This window comes from Botryllus schlosseri, chromosome 3 (assembly GCF_051294905.1).
Source record: "Botryllus schlosseri isolate E-star chromosome 3, Bs_hap1, whole genome shotgun sequence".
Lineage (NCBI taxonomy): Eukaryota > Metazoa > Chordata > Ascidiacea > Stolidobranchia > Styelidae > Botryllus > Botryllus schlosseri.
This window is the reverse complement of record NC_137238.1, coordinates 16878571-16894857: the sequence shown is the minus strand read 5'-3', so window position 1 is coordinate 16894857 and position 16287 is coordinate 16878571. Positions and strand designations below refer to the sequence as shown.

General features: G+C 45.1%; 27 non-coding genes and 2 pseudogenes across 27 annotated transcripts; all 29 read left to right on the top strand.

Annotated features, from left to right (window-relative positions):
- The first annotated feature begins 384 nt into the window (after positions 1-384).
- On the top strand, positions 385-503 carry LOC145436657 (5S ribosomal RNA). The gene has a single exon (XR_013914385.1). It is a non-coding gene; the product is annotated as a 5S ribosomal RNA (ribosomal RNA).
- Positions 504-899: 396 nt separating this feature from the next.
- Positions 900-1018, top strand: LOC145436656 (5S ribosomal RNA). The gene has a single exon (XR_013914384.1). It is a non-coding gene; the product is annotated as a 5S ribosomal RNA (ribosomal RNA).
- A 396-nt stretch (positions 1019-1414) lies between these two features.
- On the top strand, positions 1415-1533 carry LOC145436654 (5S ribosomal RNA). The gene has a single exon (XR_013914382.1). It is a non-coding gene; the product is annotated as a 5S ribosomal RNA (ribosomal RNA).
- Positions 1534-2024: 491 nt separating this feature from the next.
- Positions 2025-2143, top strand: LOC145436653 (5S ribosomal RNA). Its single transcript, XR_013914381.1, has one exon. It is a non-coding gene; the product is annotated as a 5S ribosomal RNA (ribosomal RNA).
- A 396-nt stretch (positions 2144-2539) lies between these two features.
- On the top strand, positions 2540-2658 carry LOC145436652 (5S ribosomal RNA). The gene has a single exon (XR_013914380.1). It is a non-coding gene; the product is annotated as a 5S ribosomal RNA (ribosomal RNA).
- A 396-nt stretch (positions 2659-3054) lies between these two features.
- LOC145436651 (5S ribosomal RNA) lies at positions 3055-3173 on the top strand. The gene has a single exon (XR_013914379.1). It is a non-coding gene; the product is annotated as a 5S ribosomal RNA (ribosomal RNA).
- A 491-nt stretch (positions 3174-3664) lies between these two features.
- Positions 3665-3783, top strand: LOC145436650 (5S ribosomal RNA). Its single transcript, XR_013914378.1, has one exon. It is a non-coding gene; the product is annotated as a 5S ribosomal RNA (ribosomal RNA).
- A 396-nt stretch (positions 3784-4179) lies between these two features.
- LOC145436649 (5S ribosomal RNA) lies at positions 4180-4298 on the top strand. Its single transcript, XR_013914377.1, has one exon. It is a non-coding gene; the product is annotated as a 5S ribosomal RNA (ribosomal RNA).
- A 397-nt stretch (positions 4299-4695) lies between these two features.
- LOC145436648 (5S ribosomal RNA) lies at positions 4696-4814 on the top strand. The gene has a single exon (XR_013914376.1). It is a non-coding gene; the product is annotated as a 5S ribosomal RNA (ribosomal RNA).
- A 491-nt stretch (positions 4815-5305) lies between these two features.
- LOC145436647 (5S ribosomal RNA) lies at positions 5306-5424 on the top strand. Its single transcript, XR_013914375.1, has one exon. It is a non-coding gene; the product is annotated as a 5S ribosomal RNA (ribosomal RNA).
- Positions 5425-5820: 396 nt separating this feature from the next.
- On the top strand, positions 5821-5939 carry LOC145436646 (5S ribosomal RNA). Its single transcript, XR_013914374.1, has one exon. It is a non-coding gene; the product is annotated as a 5S ribosomal RNA (ribosomal RNA).
- A 396-nt stretch (positions 5940-6335) lies between these two features.
- Positions 6336-6454, top strand: LOC145436645 (5S ribosomal RNA). Its single transcript, XR_013914373.1, has one exon. It is a non-coding gene; the product is annotated as a 5S ribosomal RNA (ribosomal RNA).
- Positions 6455-6945: 491 nt separating this feature from the next.
- On the top strand, positions 6946-7064 carry LOC145436642 (5S ribosomal RNA). The gene has a single exon (XR_013914371.1). It is a non-coding gene; the product is annotated as a 5S ribosomal RNA (ribosomal RNA).
- A 395-nt stretch (positions 7065-7459) lies between these two features.
- On the top strand, positions 7460-7578 carry LOC145436641 (5S ribosomal RNA). Its single transcript, XR_013914370.1, has one exon. It is a non-coding gene; the product is annotated as a 5S ribosomal RNA (ribosomal RNA).
- A 396-nt stretch (positions 7579-7974) lies between these two features.
- LOC145436666 (5S ribosomal RNA) lies at positions 7975-8092 on the top strand (annotated as a pseudogene).
- Positions 8093-8583: 491 nt separating this feature from the next.
- On the top strand, positions 8584-8702 carry LOC145436640 (5S ribosomal RNA). Its single transcript, XR_013914369.1, has one exon. It is a non-coding gene; the product is annotated as a 5S ribosomal RNA (ribosomal RNA).
- Positions 8703-9098: 396 nt separating this feature from the next.
- On the top strand, positions 9099-9217 carry LOC145436639 (5S ribosomal RNA). Its single transcript, XR_013914368.1, has one exon. It is a non-coding gene; the product is annotated as a 5S ribosomal RNA (ribosomal RNA).
- A 396-nt stretch (positions 9218-9613) lies between these two features.
- LOC145436638 (5S ribosomal RNA) lies at positions 9614-9732 on the top strand. The gene has a single exon (XR_013914367.1). It is a non-coding gene; the product is annotated as a 5S ribosomal RNA (ribosomal RNA).
- A 396-nt stretch (positions 9733-10128) lies between these two features.
- On the top strand, positions 10129-10247 carry LOC145436637 (5S ribosomal RNA). Its single transcript, XR_013914366.1, has one exon. It is a non-coding gene; the product is annotated as a 5S ribosomal RNA (ribosomal RNA).
- Positions 10248-10737: 490 nt separating this feature from the next.
- Positions 10738-10856, top strand: LOC145436636 (5S ribosomal RNA). Its single transcript, XR_013914365.1, has one exon. It is a non-coding gene; the product is annotated as a 5S ribosomal RNA (ribosomal RNA).
- A 491-nt stretch (positions 10857-11347) lies between these two features.
- Positions 11348-11465, top strand: LOC145436665 (5S ribosomal RNA; annotated as a pseudogene).
- A 396-nt stretch (positions 11466-11861) lies between these two features.
- Positions 11862-11980, top strand: LOC145436635 (5S ribosomal RNA). The gene has a single exon (XR_013914364.1). It is a non-coding gene; the product is annotated as a 5S ribosomal RNA (ribosomal RNA).
- A 396-nt stretch (positions 11981-12376) lies between these two features.
- LOC145436634 (5S ribosomal RNA) lies at positions 12377-12495 on the top strand. The gene has a single exon (XR_013914363.1). It is a non-coding gene; the product is annotated as a 5S ribosomal RNA (ribosomal RNA).
- Positions 12496-12986: 491 nt separating this feature from the next.
- On the top strand, positions 12987-13105 carry LOC145436633 (5S ribosomal RNA). The gene has a single exon (XR_013914362.1). It is a non-coding gene; the product is annotated as a 5S ribosomal RNA (ribosomal RNA).
- A 396-nt stretch (positions 13106-13501) lies between these two features.
- On the top strand, positions 13502-13620 carry LOC145436678 (5S ribosomal RNA). The gene has a single exon (XR_013914399.1). It is a non-coding gene; the product is annotated as a 5S ribosomal RNA (ribosomal RNA).
- A 396-nt stretch (positions 13621-14016) lies between these two features.
- On the top strand, positions 14017-14135 carry LOC145436667 (5S ribosomal RNA). The gene has a single exon (XR_013914392.1). It is a non-coding gene; the product is annotated as a 5S ribosomal RNA (ribosomal RNA).
- A 491-nt stretch (positions 14136-14626) lies between these two features.
- On the top strand, positions 14627-14745 carry LOC145436655 (5S ribosomal RNA). Its single transcript, XR_013914383.1, has one exon. It is a non-coding gene; the product is annotated as a 5S ribosomal RNA (ribosomal RNA).
- Positions 14746-15141: 396 nt separating this feature from the next.
- LOC145436644 (5S ribosomal RNA) lies at positions 15142-15260 on the top strand. The gene has a single exon (XR_013914372.1). It is a non-coding gene; the product is annotated as a 5S ribosomal RNA (ribosomal RNA).
- Positions 15261-15656: 396 nt separating this feature from the next.
- On the top strand, positions 15657-15775 carry LOC145436632 (5S ribosomal RNA). The gene has a single exon (XR_013914361.1). It is a non-coding gene; the product is annotated as a 5S ribosomal RNA (ribosomal RNA).
- Positions 15776-16287: the final 512 nt, after the last annotated feature.

Genomic DNA, 16287 nt, shown 5'->3' with positions numbered 1-16287 from the left:
GCTGGCCGCCGCTTATTCAGATGAAAATTATAACCCAATGTATTGCATTGTATTTCAATTATGACCTCGCGCACAATTTGTAGGTGTACTAGGCCTGACACATTTTCATTATATCACAATCTCGTACTGTTTTTACCTGACGGAAAGTGCAATAAAATAACTACTCCGACAGCGAGAGCTTACTCGATCGTGTGTTTTTCGAGAAAAAAGCAGGATGCCAATGATATTCGACCGCTAGCAGACTTTTCTCTCCAGTTCGTCCGAAAGTGCCTCAGCGCAATCAGACGATCTGCTTTTCTGGCAGATCGTTGGAAGCGTGGCGACATTTCGCCTGAGACAACGGAAAATGTCACATATAAAACGGCACAGATTGTAACCACTGTCGCCTACGACCATACCACGTTGAATACACCCGATCTCGTCCGATCTCGGAAGTTAAGCAGCGTTGGGCCCAGTTAGTACTTGCATGGGTGACCGGCTGGGAATACCGGGTGTAGTAGGTCAGCTTTTGCATTTTTTCACACAAACTCGATCAATTTGATCGCCATGTTGTATTTTCATATGAACTCTATCGCGCGAAGTTTATAATTGTAGTAGGCTTACCACATTTTCAATATATGACAATCTCGTACTGTTTTTACCTGGCGGAAAGTGCAATAAAATAACTACTCCGACAGCGAGAGCTTACTCGATCGTGTGTTTTTCGACCAGATACAAGAAAAAAGCAGGATGCCGATGATGTTCGACCGCTAGCAGACTTTTCTCTCCAGTTCGTCCGAAAGTGCCTCAGCGCAATCAGACGATCTGCTTTTCAGGCAGATCGTTGGCAGCGTGGCGACATTTCGCCTGAGACAACGGAAAATGTCACATATAAAACGGCACAGATTGTAACCACTGTCGCCTACGACCATACCACGTTGAATACACCCGATCTCGTCCGATCTCGGAAGTTAAGCAGCGTTGGGCCCAGTTAGTACTTGCATGGGTGACCGGCTGGGAATACCGGGTGTAGTAGGTCAGCTTTTGCATTTTTTCACACAAACTCGATCAATTTGATCGCCATGTTGTATTTTCATATGAACTCTATCGCGCGAAGTTTATAATTGTAGTAGGCTTACCACATTTTCAATATATGACAATCTCGTACTGTTTTTACCTGGCGGAAAGTGCAATAAAATAACTACTCCGACAGCGAGAGCTTACTCGATCGTGTGTTTTTCGACCAGATACAAGAAAAAAGCAGGATGCCGATGATGTTCGACCGCTAGCAGACTTTTCTCTCCAGTTCGTCCGAAAGTGCCTCAGCGCAATCAGACGATCTGCTTTTCAGGCAGATCGTTGGCAGCGTGGCGACATTTCGCCTGAGACAACGGAAAATGTCACATATAAAACGGCACAGATTGTAACCACTGTCGCCTACGACCATACCACGTTGAATACACCCGATCTCGTCCGATCTCGGAAGTTAAGCAGCGTTGGGCCCAGTTAGTACTTGCATGGGTGACCGGCTGGGAATACCGGGTGTAGTAGGTCAGCTTTTGCGTTTTTTCACATTAACTCGATCAATTTGATTGTTATGCTGTATTTTTACGATTGCAACTGTTTTGCATGCGCACGTACCAATATCAATTTAATCATTTGCTGGCCGCCGCTTATTCAGATGAAAATTATAACCCAATGTATTGCATTGTATTTCAATTATGACCTCGCGCACAATTTGTAGGTGTACTAGGCCTGACACATTTTCATTATATCACAATCTCGTACTGTTTTTACCTGACGGAAAGTGCAATAAAATAACTACTCCGACAGCGAGAGCTTACTCGATCGTGTGTTTTTCGAGAAAAAAGCAGGATGCCAATGATATTCGACCGCTAGCAGACTTTTCTCTCCAGTTCGTCCGAAAGTGCCTCAGCGCAATCAGACGATCTGCTTTTCTGGCAGATCGTTGGAAGCGTGGCGACATTTCGCCTGAGACAACGGAAAATGTCACATATAAAACGGCACAGATTGTAACCACTGTCGCCTACGACCATACCACGTTGAATACACCCGATCTCGTCCGATCTCGGAAGTTAAGCAGCGTTGGGCCCAGTTAGTACTTGCATGGGTGACCGGCTGGGAATACCGGGTGTAGTAGGTCAGCTTTTGCATTTTTTCACACAAACTCGATCAATTTGATCGCCATGTTGTATTTTCATATGAACTCTATCGCGCGAAGTTTATAATTGTAGTAGGCTTACCACATTTTCAATATATGACAATCTCGTACTGTTTTTACCTGGCGGAAAGTGCAATAAAATAACTACTCCGACAGCGAGAGCTTACTCGATCGTGTGTTTTTCGACCAGATACAAGAAAAAAGCAGGATGCCGATGATGTTCGACCGCTAGCAGACTTTTCTCTCCAGTTCGTCCGAAAGTGCCTCAGCGCAATCAGACGATCTGCTTTTCAGGCAGATCGTTGGCAGCGTGGCGACATTTCGCCTGAGACAACGGAAAATGTCACATATAAAACGGCACAGATTGTAACCACTGTCGCCTACGACCATACCACGTTGAATACACCCGATCTCGTCCGATCTCGGAAGTTAAGCAGCGTTGGGCCCAGTTAGTACTTGCATGGGTGACCGGCTGGGAATACCGGGTGTAGTAGGTCAGCTTTTGCATTTTTTCACACAAACTCGATCAATTTGATCGCCATGTTGTATTTTCATATGAACTCTATCGCGCGAAGTTTATAATTGTAGTAGGCTTACCACATTTTCAATATATGACAATCTCGTACTGTTTTTACCTGGCGGAAAGTGCAATAAAATAACTACTCCGACAGCGAGAGCTTACTCGATCGTGTGTTTTTCGACCAGATACAAGAAAAAAGCAGGATGCCGATGATGTTCGACCGCTAGCAGACTTTTCTCTCCAGTTCGTCCGAAAGTGCCTCAGCGCAATCAGACGATCTGCTTTTCAGGCAGATCGTTGGCAGCGTGGCGACATTTCGCCTGAGACAACGGAAAATGTCACATATAAAACGGCACAGATTGTAACCACTGTCGCCTACGACCATACCACGTTGAATACACCCGATCTCGTCCGATCTCGGAAGTTAAGCAGCGTTGGGCCCAGTTAGTACTTGCATGGGTGACCGGCTGGGAATACCGGGTGTAGTAGGTCAGCTTTTGCGTTTTTTCACATTAACTCGATCAATTTGATTGTTATGCTGTATTTTTACGATTGCAACTGTTTTGCATGCGCACGTACCAATATCAATTTAATCATTTGCTGGCCGCCGCTTATTCAGATGAAAATTATAACCCAATGTATTGCATTGTATTTCAATTATGACCTCGCGCACAATTTGTAGGTGTACTAGGCCTGACACATTTTCATTATATCACAATCTCGTACTGTTTTTACCTGACGGAAAGTGCAATAAAATAACTACTCCGACAGCGAGAGCTTACTCGATCGTGTGTTTTTCGAGAAAAAAGCAGGATGCCAATGATATTCGACCGCTAGCAGACTTTTCTCTCCAGTTCGTCCGAAAGTGCCTCAGCGCAATCAGACGATCTGCTTTTCTGGCAGATCGTTGGAAGCGTGGCGACATTTCGCCTGAGACAACGGAAAATGTCACATATAAAACGGCACAGATTGTAACCACTGTCGCCTACGACCATACCACGTTGAATACACCCGATCTCGTCCGATCTCGGAAGTTAAGCAGCGTTGGGCCCAGTTAGTACTTGCATGGGTGACCGGCTGGGAATACCGGGTGTAGTAGGTCAGCTTTTGCATTTTTTCACACAAACTCGATCAATTTGATCGCCATGTTGTATTTTCATATGAACTCTATCGCGCGAAGTTTATAATTGTAGTAGGCTTACCACATTTTCAATATATGACAATCTCGTACTGTTTTTACCTGGCGGAAAGTGCAATAAAATAACTACTCCGACAGCGAGAGCTTACTCGATCGTGTGTTTTTCGACCAGATACAAGAAAAAAGCAGGATGCCGATGATGTTCGACCGCTAGCAGACTTTTCTCTCCAGTTCGTCCGAAAGTGCCTCAGCGCAATCAGACGATCTGCTTTTCAGGCAGATCGTTGGCAGCGTGGCGACATTTCGCCTGAGACAACGGAAAATGTCACATATAAAACGGCACAGATTGTAACCACTGTCGCCTACGACCATACCACGTTGAATACACCCGATCTCGTCCGATCTCGGAAGTTAAGCAGCGTTGGGCCCAGTTAGTACTTGCATGGGTGACCGGCTGGGAATACCGGGTGTAGTAGGTCAGCTTTTGCATTTTTTCACACAAACTCGATCAATTTGATCGCCATGTTGTATTTTCATATGAACTCTATCGCGCGAAGTTTATAATTGTAGTAGGCTTACCACATTTTCAATATATGACAATCTCGTACTGTTTTTACCTGGCGGAAAGTGCAATAAAATAACTACTCCGACAGCGAGAGCTTACTCGATCGTGTGTTTTTCGACCAGATACAAGAAAAAAGCAGGATGCCGATGATGTTCGACCGCTAGCAGACTTTTCTCTCCAAGTTCGTCCGAAAGTGCCTCAGCGCAATCAGACGATCTGCTTTTCAGGCAGATCGTTGGCAGCGTGGCGACATTTCGCCTGAGACAACGGAAAATGTCACATATAAAACGGCACAGATTGTAACCACTGTCGCCTACGACCATACCACGTTGAATACACCCGATCTCGTCCGATCTCGGAAGTTAAGCAGCGTTGGGCCCAGTTAGTACTTGCATGGGTGACCGGCTGGGAATACCGGGTGTAGTAGGTCAGCTTTTGCGTTTTTTCACATTAACTCGATCAATTTGATTGTTATGCTGTATTTTTACGATTGCAACTGTTTTGCATGCGCACGTACCAATATCAATTTAATCATTTGCTGGCCGCCGCTTATTCAGATGAAAATTATAACCCAATGTATTGCATTGTATTTCAATTATGACCTCGCGCACAATTTGTAGGTGTACTAGGCCTGACACATTTTCATTATATCACAATCTCGTACTGTTTTTACCTGACGGAAAGTGCAATAAAATAACTACTCCGACAGCGAGAGCTTACTCGATCGTGTGTTTTTCGAGAAAAAAGCAGGATGCCAATGATATTCGACCGCTAGCAGACTTTTCTCTCCAGTTCGTCCGAAAGTGCCTCAGCGCAATCAGACGATCTGCTTTTCTGGCAGATCGTTGGAAGCGTGGCGACATTTCGCCTGAGACAACGGAAAATGTCACATATAAAACGGCACAGATTGTAACCACTGTCGCCTACGACCATACCACGTTGAATACACCCGATCTCGTCCGATCTCGGAAGTTAAGCAGCGTTGGGCCCAGTTAGTACTTGCATGGGTGACCGGCTGGGAATACCGGGTGTAGTAGGTCAGCTTTTGCATTTTTTCACACAAACTCGATCAATTTGATCGCCATGTTGTATTTTCATATGAACTCTATCGCGCGAAGTTTATAATTGTAGTAGGCTTACCACATTTTCAATATATGACAATCTCGTACTGTTTTTACCTGGCGGAAAGTGCAATAAAATAACTACTCCGACAGCGAGAGCTTACTCGATCGTGTGTTTTTCGACCAGATACAAGAAAAAAGCAGGATGCCGATGATGTTCGACCGCTAGCAGACTTTTCTCTCCAGTTCGTCCGAAAGTGCCTCAGCGCAATCAGACGATCTGCTTTTCAGGCAGATCGTTGGCAGCGTGGCGACATTTCGCCTGAGACAACGGAAAATGTCACATATAAAACGGCACAGATTGTAACCACTGTCGCCTACGACCATACCACGTTGAATACACCCGATCTCGTCCGATCTCGGAAGTTAAGCAGCGTTGGGCCCAGTTAGTACTTGCATGGGTGACCGGCTGGGAATACCGGGTGTAGTAGGTCAGCTTTTGCATTTTTTCACACAAACTCGATCAATTTGATCGCCATGTTGTATTTTCATATGAACTCTATCGCGCGAAGTTTATAATTGTAGTAGGCTTACCACATTTTCAATATATGACAATCTCGTACTGTTTTTACCTGGCGGAAAGTGCAATAAAATAACTACTCCGACAGCGAGAGCTTACTCGATCGTGTGTTTTTCGACCAGATACAAGAAAAAAGCAGGATGCCGATGATGTTCGACCGCTAGCAGACTTTTCTCTCCAGTTCGTCCGAAAGTGCCTCAGCGCAATCAGACGATCTGCTTTTCAGGCAGATCGTTGGCAGCGTGGCGACATTTCGCCTGAGACAACGGAAAATGTCACATATAAAACGGCACAGATTGTAACCACTGTCGCCTACGACCATACCACGTTGAATACACCCGATCTCGTCCGATCTCGGAAGTTAAGCAGCGTTGGGCCCAGTTAGTACTTGCATGGGTGACCGGCTGGGAATACCGGGTGTAGTAGGTCAGCTTTTGCGTTTTTTCACATTAACTCGATCAATTTGATTGTTATGCTGTATTTTTACGATTGCAACTGTTTTGCATGCGCACGTACCAATATCAATTTAATCATTTGCTGGCCGCCGCTTATTCAGATGAAAATTATAACCCAATGTATTGCATTGTATTTCAATTATGACCTCGCGCACAATTTGTAGGTGTACTAGGCCTGACACATTTTCATTATATCACAATCTCGTACTGTTTTTACCTGACGGAAAGTGCAATAAAATAACTACTCCGACAGCGAGAGCTTACTCGATCGTGTGTTTTTCGAGAAAAAAGCAGGATGCCAATGATATTCGACCGCTAGCAGACTTTTCTCTCCAGTTCGTCCGAAAGTGCCTCAGCGCAATCAGACGATCTGCTTTTCTGGCAGATCGTTGGAAGCGTGGCGACATTTCGCCTGAGACAACGGAAAATGTCACATATAAAACGGCACAGATTGTAACCACTGTCGCCTACGACCATACCACGTTGAATACACCCGATCTCGTCCGATCTCGGAAGTTAAGCAGCGTTGGGCCCAGTTAGTACTTGCATGGGTGACCGGCTGGGAATACCGGGTGTAGTAGGTCAGCTTTTGCATTTTTTCACACAAACTCGATCAATTTGATCGCCATGTTGTATTTTCATATGAACTCTATCGCGCGAAGTTTATAATTGTAGTAGGCTTACCACATTTTCAATATATGACAATCTCGTACTGTTTTTACCTGGCGGAAAGTGCAATAAAATAACTACTCCGACAGCGAGAGCTTACTCGATCGTGTGTTTTTCGACCAGATACAAGAAAAAAGCAGGATGCCGATGATGTTCGACCGCTAGCAGACTTTTCTCTCCAGTTCGTCGAAAGTGCCTCAGCGCAATCAGACGATCTGCTTTTCAGGCAGATCGTTGGCAGCGTGGCGACATTTCGCCTGAGACAACGGAAAATGTCACATATAAAACGGCACAGATTGTAACCACTGTCGCCTACGACCATACCACGTTGAATACACCCGATCTCGTCCGATCTCGGAAGTTAAGCAGCGTTGGGCCCAGTTAGTACTTGCATGGGTGACCGGCTGGGAATACCGGGTGTAGTAGGTCAGCTTTTGCATTTTTTCACACAAACTCGATCAATTTGATCGCCATGTTGTATTTTCATATGAACTCTATCGCGCGAAGTTTATAATTGTAGTAGGCTTACCACATTTTCAATATATGACAATCTCGTACTGTTTTTACCTGGCGGAAAGTGCAATAAAATAACTACTCCGACAGCGAGAGCTTACTCGATCGTGTGTTTTTCGACCAGATACAAGAAAAAAGCAGGATGCCGATGATGTTCGACCGCTAGCAGACTTTTCTCTCCAGTTCGTCCGAAAGTGCCTCAGCGCAATCAGACGATCTGCTTTTCAGGCAGATCGTTGGCAGCGTGGCGACATTTCGCCTGAGACAACGGAAAATGTCACATATAAAACGGCACAGATTGTAACCACTGTCGCCTACGACCATACCACGTTGAATACACCCGATCTCGTCCGATCTCGGAAGTTAAGCAGCGTTGGGCCCAGTTAGTACTTGCATGGGTGACGGCTGGGAATACCGGGTGTAGTAGGTCAGCTTTTGCGTTTTTTCACATTAACTCGATCAATTTGATTGTTATGCTGTATTTTTACGATTGCAACTGTTTTGCATGCGCACGTACCAATATCAATTTAATCATTTGCTGGCCGCCGCTTATTCAGATGAAAATTATAACCCAATGTATTGCATTGTATTTCAATTATGACCTCGCGCACAATTTGTAGGTGTACTAGGCCTGACACATTTTCATTATATCACAATCTCGTACTGTTTTTACCTGACGGAAAGTGCAATAAAATAACTACTCCGACAGCGAGAGCTTACTCGATCGTGTGTTTTTCGAGAAAAAAGCAGGATGCCAATGATATTCGACCGCTAGCAGACTTTTCTCTCCAGTTCGTCCGAAAGTGCCTCAGCGCAATCAGACGATCTGCTTTTCTGGCAGATCGTTGGAAGCGTGGCGACATTTCGCCTGAGACAACGGAAAATGTCACATATAAAACGGCACAGATTGTAACCACTGTCGCCTACGACCATACCACGTTGAATACACCCGATCTCGTCCGATCTCGGAAGTTAAGCAGCGTTGGGCCCAGTTAGTACTTGCATGGGTGACCGGCTGGGAATACCGGGTGTAGTAGGTCAGCTTTTGCATTTTTTCACACAAACTCGATCAATTTGATCGCCATGTTGTATTTTCATATGAACTCTATCGCGCGAAGTTTATAATTGTAGTAGGCTTACCACATTTTCAATATATGACAATCTCGTACTGTTTTTACCTGGCGGAAAGTGCAATAAAATAACTACTCCGACAGCGAGAGCTTACTCGATCGTGTGTTTTTCGACCAGATACAAGAAAAAAGCAGGATGCCGATGATGTTCGACCGCTAGCAGACTTTTCTCTCCAGTTCGTCCGAAAGTGCCTCAGCGCAATCAGACGATCTGCTTTTCAGGCAGATCGTTGGCAGCGTGGCGACATTTCGCCTGAGACAACGGAAAATGTCACATATAAAACGGCACAGATTGTAACCACTGTCGCCTACGACCATACCACGTTGAATACACCCGATCTCGTCCGATCTCGGAAGTTAAGCAGCGTTGGGCCCAGTTAGTACTTGCATGGGTGACCGGCTGGGAATACCGGGTGTAGTAGGTCAGCTTTTGCATTTTTTCACACAAACTCGATCAATTTGATCGCCATGTTGTATTTTCATATGAACTCTATCGCGCGAAGTTTATAATTGTAGTAGGCTTACCACATTTTCAATATATGACAATCTCGTACTGTTTTTACCTGGCGGAAAGTGCAATAAAATAACTACTCCGACAGCGAGAGCTTACTCGATCGTGTGTTTTTCGACCAGATACAAGAAAAAAGCAGGATGCCGATGATGTTCGACCGCTAGCAGACTTTTCTCTCCAGTTCGTCCGAAAGTGCCTCAGCGCAATCAGACGATCTGCTTTTCAGGCAGATCGTTGGCAGCGTGGCGACATTTCGCCTGAGACAACGGAAAATGTCACATATAAAACGGCACAGATTGTAACCACTGTCGCCTACGACCATACCACGTTGAATACACCCGATCTCGTCCGATCTCGGAAGTTAAGCAGCGTTGGGCCCAGTTAGTACTTGCATGGGTGACCGGCTGGGAATACCGGGTGTAGTAGGTCAGCTTTTGCATTTTTTCACACAAACTCGATCAATTTGATCGCCATGTTGTATTTTCATATGAACTCTATCGCGCGAAGTTTATAATTGTAGTAGGCTTACCACATTTTCAATATATGACAATCTCGTACTGTTTTTACCTGGCGGAAAGTGCAATAAAATAACTACTCCGACAGCGAGAGCTTACTCGATCGTGTGTTTTTCGACCAGATACAAGAAAAAAGCAGGATGCCGATGATGTTCGACCGCTAGCAGACTTTTCTCTCCAGTTCGTCCGAAAGTGCCTCAGCGCAATCAGACGATCTGCTTTTCAGGCAGATCGTTGGCAGCGTGGCGACATTTCGCCTGAGACAACGGAAAATGTCACATATAAAACGGCACAGATTGTAACCACTGTCGCCTACGACCATACCACGTTGAATACACCCGATCTCGTCCGATCTCGGAAGTTAAGCAGCGTTGGGCCCAGTTAGTACTTGCATGGGTGACCGGCTGGGAATACCGGGTGTAGTAGGTCAGCTTTTGCGTTTTTTCACATTAACTCGATCAATTTGATTGTTATGCTGTATTTTTACGATTGCAACTGTTTTGCATGCGCACGTACCAATATCAATTTAATCATTTGCTGGCCGCCGCTTATTCAGATGAAAATTATAACCCAATGTATTGCATTGTATTTCAATTATGACCTCGCGCACAATTTGTAGGTGTACTAGCCTGACACATTTTCATTATATCACAATCTCGTACTGTTTTTACCTGACGGAAAGTGCAATAAAATAACTACTCCGACAGCGAGAGCTTACTCGATCGTGTGTTTTTCGAGAAAAAAGCAGGATGCCAATGATATTCGACCGCTAGCAGACTTTTCTCTCCAGTTCGTCCGAAAGTGCCTCAGCGCAATCAGACGATCTGCTTTTCAGGCAGATCGTTGGCAGCGTGGCGACATTTCGCCTGAGACAACGGAAAATGTCACATATAAAACGGCACAGATTGTAACCACTGTCGCCTACGACCATACCACGTTGAATACACCCGATCTCGTCCGATCTCGGAAGTTAAGCAGCGTTGGGCCCAGTTAGTACTTGCATGGGTGACCGGCTGGGAATACCGGGTGTAGTAGGTCAGCTTTTGCGTTTTTTCACATTAACTCGATCAATTTGATTGTTATGCTGTATTTTTACGATTGCAACTGTTTTGCATGCGCACGTACCAATATCAATTTAATCATTTGCTGGCCGCCGCTTATTCAGATGAAAATTATAACCCAATGTATTGCATTGTATTTCAATTATGACCTCGCGCACAATTTGTAGGTGTACTAGGCCTGACACATTTTCATTATATCACAATCTCGTACTGTTTTTACCTGACGGAAAGTGCAATAAAATAACTACTCCGACAGCGAGAGCTTACTCGATCGTGTGTTTTTCGAGAAAAAAGCAGGATGCCAATGATATTCGACCGCTAGCAGACTTTTCTCTCCAGTTCGTCCGAAAGTGCCTCAGCGCAATCAGACGATCTGCTTTTCTGGCAGATCGTTGGAAGCGTGGCGACATTTCGCCTGAGACAACGGAAAATGTCACATATAAAACGGCACAGATTGTAACCACTGTCGCCTACGACCATACCACGTTGAATACACCCGATCTCGTCCGATCTCGGAAGTTAAGCAGCGTTGGGCCCAGTTAGTACTTGCATGGGTGACCGGCTGGAATACCGGGTGTAGTAGGTCAGCTTTTGCATTTTTTCACACAAACTCGATCAATTTGATCGCCATGTTGTATTTTCATATGAACTCTATCGCGCGAAGTTTATAATTGTAGTAGGCTTACCACATTTTCAATATATGACAATCTCGTACTGTTTTTACCTGGCGGAAAGTGCAATAAAATAACTACTCCGACAGCGAGAGCTTACTCGATCGTGTGTTTTTCGACCAGATACAAGAAAAAAGCAGGATGCCGATGATGTTCGACCGCTAGCAGACTTTTCTCTCCAGTTCGTCCGAAAGTGCCTCAGCGCAATCAGACGATCTGCTTTTCAGGCAGATCGTTGGCAGCGTGGCGACATTTCGCCTGAGACAACGGAAAATGTCACATATAAAACGGCACAGATTGTAACCACTGTCGCCTACGACCATACCACGTTGAATACACCCGATCTCGTCCGATCTCGGAAGTTAAGCAGCGTTGGGCCCAGTTAGTACTTGCATGGGTGACCGGCTGGGAATACCGGGTGTAGTAGGTCAGCTTTTGCATTTTTTCACACAAACTCGATCAATTTGATCGCCATGTTGTATTTTCATATGAACTCTATCGCGCGAAGTTTATAATTGTAGTAGGCTTACCACATTTTCAATATATGACAATCTCGTACTGTTTTTACCTGGCGGAAAGTGCAATAAAATAACTACTCCGACAGCGAGAGCTTACTCGATCGTGTGTTTTTCGACCAGATACAAGAAAAAAGCAGGATGCCGATGATGTTCGACCGCTAGCAGACTTTTCTCTCCAGTTCGTCCGAAAGTGCCTCAGCGCAATCAGACGATCTGCTTTTCAGGCAGATCGTTGGCAGCGTGGCGACATTTCGCCTGAGACAACGGAAAATGTCACATATAAAACGGCACAGATTGTAACCACTGTCGCCTACGACCATACCACGTTGAATACACCCGATCTCGTCCGATCTCGGAAGTTAAGCAGCGTTGGGCCCAGTTAGTACTTGCATGGGTGACCGGCTGGGAATACCGGGTGTAGTAGGTCAGCTTTTGCGTTTTTTCACATTAACTCGATCAATTTGATTGTTATGCTGTATTTTTACGATTGCAACTGTTTTGCATGCGCACGTACCAATATCAATTTAATCATTTGCTGGCCGCCGCTTATTCAGATGAAAATTATAACCCAATGTATTGCATTGTATTTCAATTATGACCTCGCGCACAATTTGTAGGTGTACTAGGCCTGACACATTTTCATTATATCACAATCTCGTACTGTTTTTACCTGACGGAAAGTGCAATAAAATAACTACTCCGACAGCGAGAGCTTACTCGATCGTGTGTTTTTCGAGAAAAAAGCAGGATGCCAATGATATTCGACCGCTAGCAGACTTTTCTCTCCAGTTCGTCCGAAAGTGCCTCAGCGCAATCAGACGATCTGCTTTTCTGGCAGATCGTTGGAAGCGTGGCGACATTTCGCCTGAGACAACGGAAAATGTCACATATAAAACGGCACAGATTGTAACCACTGTCGCCTACGACCATACCACGTTGAATACACCCGATCTCGTCCGATCTCGGAAGTTAAGCAGCGTTGGGCCCAGTTAGTACTTGCATGGGTGACCGGCTGGGAATACCGGGTGTAGTAGGTCAGCTTTTGCATTTTTTCACACAAACTCGATCAATTTGATCGCCATGTTGTATTTTCATATGAACTCTATCGCGCGAAGTTTATAATTGTAGTAGGCTTACCACATTTTCAATATATGACAATCTCGTACTGTTTTTACCTGGCGGAAAGTGCAATAAAATAACTACTCCGACAGCGAGAGCTTACTCGATCGTGTGTTTTTCGACCAGATACAAGAAAAAAGCAGGATGCCGATGATGTTCGACCGCTAGCAGACTTTTCTCTCCAGTTCGTCCGAAAGTGCCTCAGCGCAATCAGACGATCTGCTTTTCAGGCAGATCGTTGGCAGCGTGGCGACATTTCGCCTGAGACAACGGAAAATGTCACATATAAAACGGCACAGATTGTAACCACTGTCGCCTACGACCATACCACGTTGAATACACCCGATCTCGTCCGATCTCGGAAGTTAAGCAGCGTTGGGCCCAGTTAGTACTTGCATGGGTGACCGGCTGGGAATACCGGGTGTAGTAGGTCAGCTTTTGCATTTTTTCACACAAACTCGATCAATTTGATCGCCATGTTGTATTTTCATATGAACTCTATCGCGCGAAGTTTATAATTGTAGTAGGCTTACCACATTTTCAATATATGACAATCTCGTACTGTTTTTACCTGGCGGAAAGTGCAATAAAATAACTACTCCGACAGCGAGAGCTTACTCGATCGTGTGTTTTTCGACCAGATACAAGAAAAAAGCAGGATGCCGATGATGTTCGACCGCTAGCAGACTTTTCTCTCCAGTTCGTCCGAAAGTGCCTCAGCGCAATCAGACGATCTGCTTTTCAGGCAGATCGTTGGCAGCGTGGCGACATTTCGCCTGAGACAACGGAAAATGTCACATATAAAACGGCACAGATTGTAACCACTGTCGCCTACGACCATACCACGTTGAATACACCCGATCTCGTCCGATCTCGGAAGTTAAGCAGCGTTGGGCCCAGTTAGTACTTGCATGGGTGACCGGCTGGGAATACCGGGTGTAGTAGGTCAGCTTTTGCGTTTTTTCACATTAACTCGATCAATTTGATTGTTATGCTGTATTTTTACGATTGCAACTGTTTTGCATGCGCACGTACCAATATCAATTTAATCATTTGCTGGCCGCCGCTTATTCAGATGAAAATTATAACCCAATGTATTGCATTGTATTTCAATTATGACCTCGCGCACAATTTGTAGGTGTACTAGGCCTGACACATTTTCATTATATCACAATCTCGTACTGTTTTTACCTGACGGAAAGTGCAATAAAATAACTACTCCGACAGCGAGAGCTTACTCGATCGTGTGTTTTTCGAGAAAAAAGCAGGATGCCAATGATATTCGACCGCTAGCAGACTTTTCTCTCCAGTTCGTCCGAAAGTGCCTCAGCGCAATCAGACGATCTGCTTTTCTGGCAGATCGTTGGAAGCGTGGCGACATTTCGCCTGAGACAACGGAAAATGTCACATATAAAACGGCACAGATTGTAACCACTGTCGCCTACGACCATACCACGTTGAATACACCCGATCTCGTCCGATCTCGGAAGTTAAGCAGCGTTGGGCCCAGTTAGTACTTGCATGGGTGACCGGCTGGGAATACCGGGTGTAGTAGGTCAGCTTTTGCATTTTTTCACACAAACTCGATCAATTTGATCGCCATGTTGTATTTTCATATGAACTCTATCGCGCGAAGTTTATAATTGTAGTAGGCTTACCACATTTTCAATATATGACAATCTCGTACTGTTTTTACCTGGCGGAAAGTGCAATAAAATAACTACTCCGACAGCGAGAGCTTACTCGATCGTGTGTTTTTCGACCAGATACAAGAAAAAAGCAGGATGCCGATGATGTTCGACCGCTAGCAGACTTTTCTCTCCAGTTCGTCCGAAAGTGCCTCAGCGCAATCAGACGATCTGCTTTTCAGGCAGATCGTTGGCAGCGTGGCGACATTTCGCCTGAGACAACGGAAAATGTCACATATAAAACGGCACAGATTGTAACCACTGTCGCCTACGACCATACCACGTTGAATACACCCGATCTCGTCCGATCTCGGAAGTTAAGCAGCGTTGGGCCCAGTTAGTACTTGCATGGGTGACCGGCTGGGAATACCGGGTGTAGTAGGTCAGCTTTTGCATTTTTTCACACAAACTCGATCAATTTGATCGCCATGTTGTATTTTCATATGAACTCTATCGCGCGAAGTTTATAATTGTAGTAGGCTTACCACATTTTCAATATATGACAATCTCGTACTGTTTTTACCTGGCGGAAAGTGCAATAAAATAACTACTCCGACAGCGAGAGCTTACTCGATCGTGTGTTTTTCGACCAGATACAAGAAAAAAGCAGGATGCCGATGATGTTCGACCGCTAGCAGACTTTTCTCTCCAGTTCGTCCGAAAGTGCCTCAGCGCAATCAGACGATCTGCTTTTCAGGCAGATCGTTGGCAGCGTGGCGACATTTCGCCTGAGACAACGGAAAATGTCACATATAAAACGGCACAGATTGTAACCACTGTCGCCTACGACCATACCACGTTGAATACACCCGATCTCGTCCGATCTCGGAAGTTAAGCAGCGTTGGGCCCAGTTAGTACTTGCATGGGTGACCGGCTGGGAATACCGGGTGTAGTAGGTCAGCTTTTGCGTTTTTTCACATTAACTCGATCAATTTGATTGTTATGCTGTATTTTTACGATTGCAACTGTTTTGCATGCGCACGTACCAATATCAATTTAATCATTTGCTGGCCGCCGCTTATTCAGATGAAAATTATAACCCAATGTATTGCATTGTATTTCAATTATGACCTCGCGCACAATTTGTAGGTGTACTAGGCCTGACACATTTTCATTATATCACAATCTCGTACTGTTTTTACCTGACGGAAAGTGCAATAAAATAACTACTCCGACAGCGAGAGCTTACTCGATCGTGTGTTTTTCGAGAAAAAAGCAGGATGCCAATGATATTCGACCGCTAGCAGACTTTTCTCTCCAGTTCGTCCGAAAGTGCCTCAGCGCAATCAGACGATCTGCTTTTCTGGCAGATCGTTGGAAGCGTGGCGACATTTCGCCTGAGACAACGGAAAATGTCACATATAAAACGGCACAGATTGTAACCACTGTCGCCTACGACCATACCACGTTA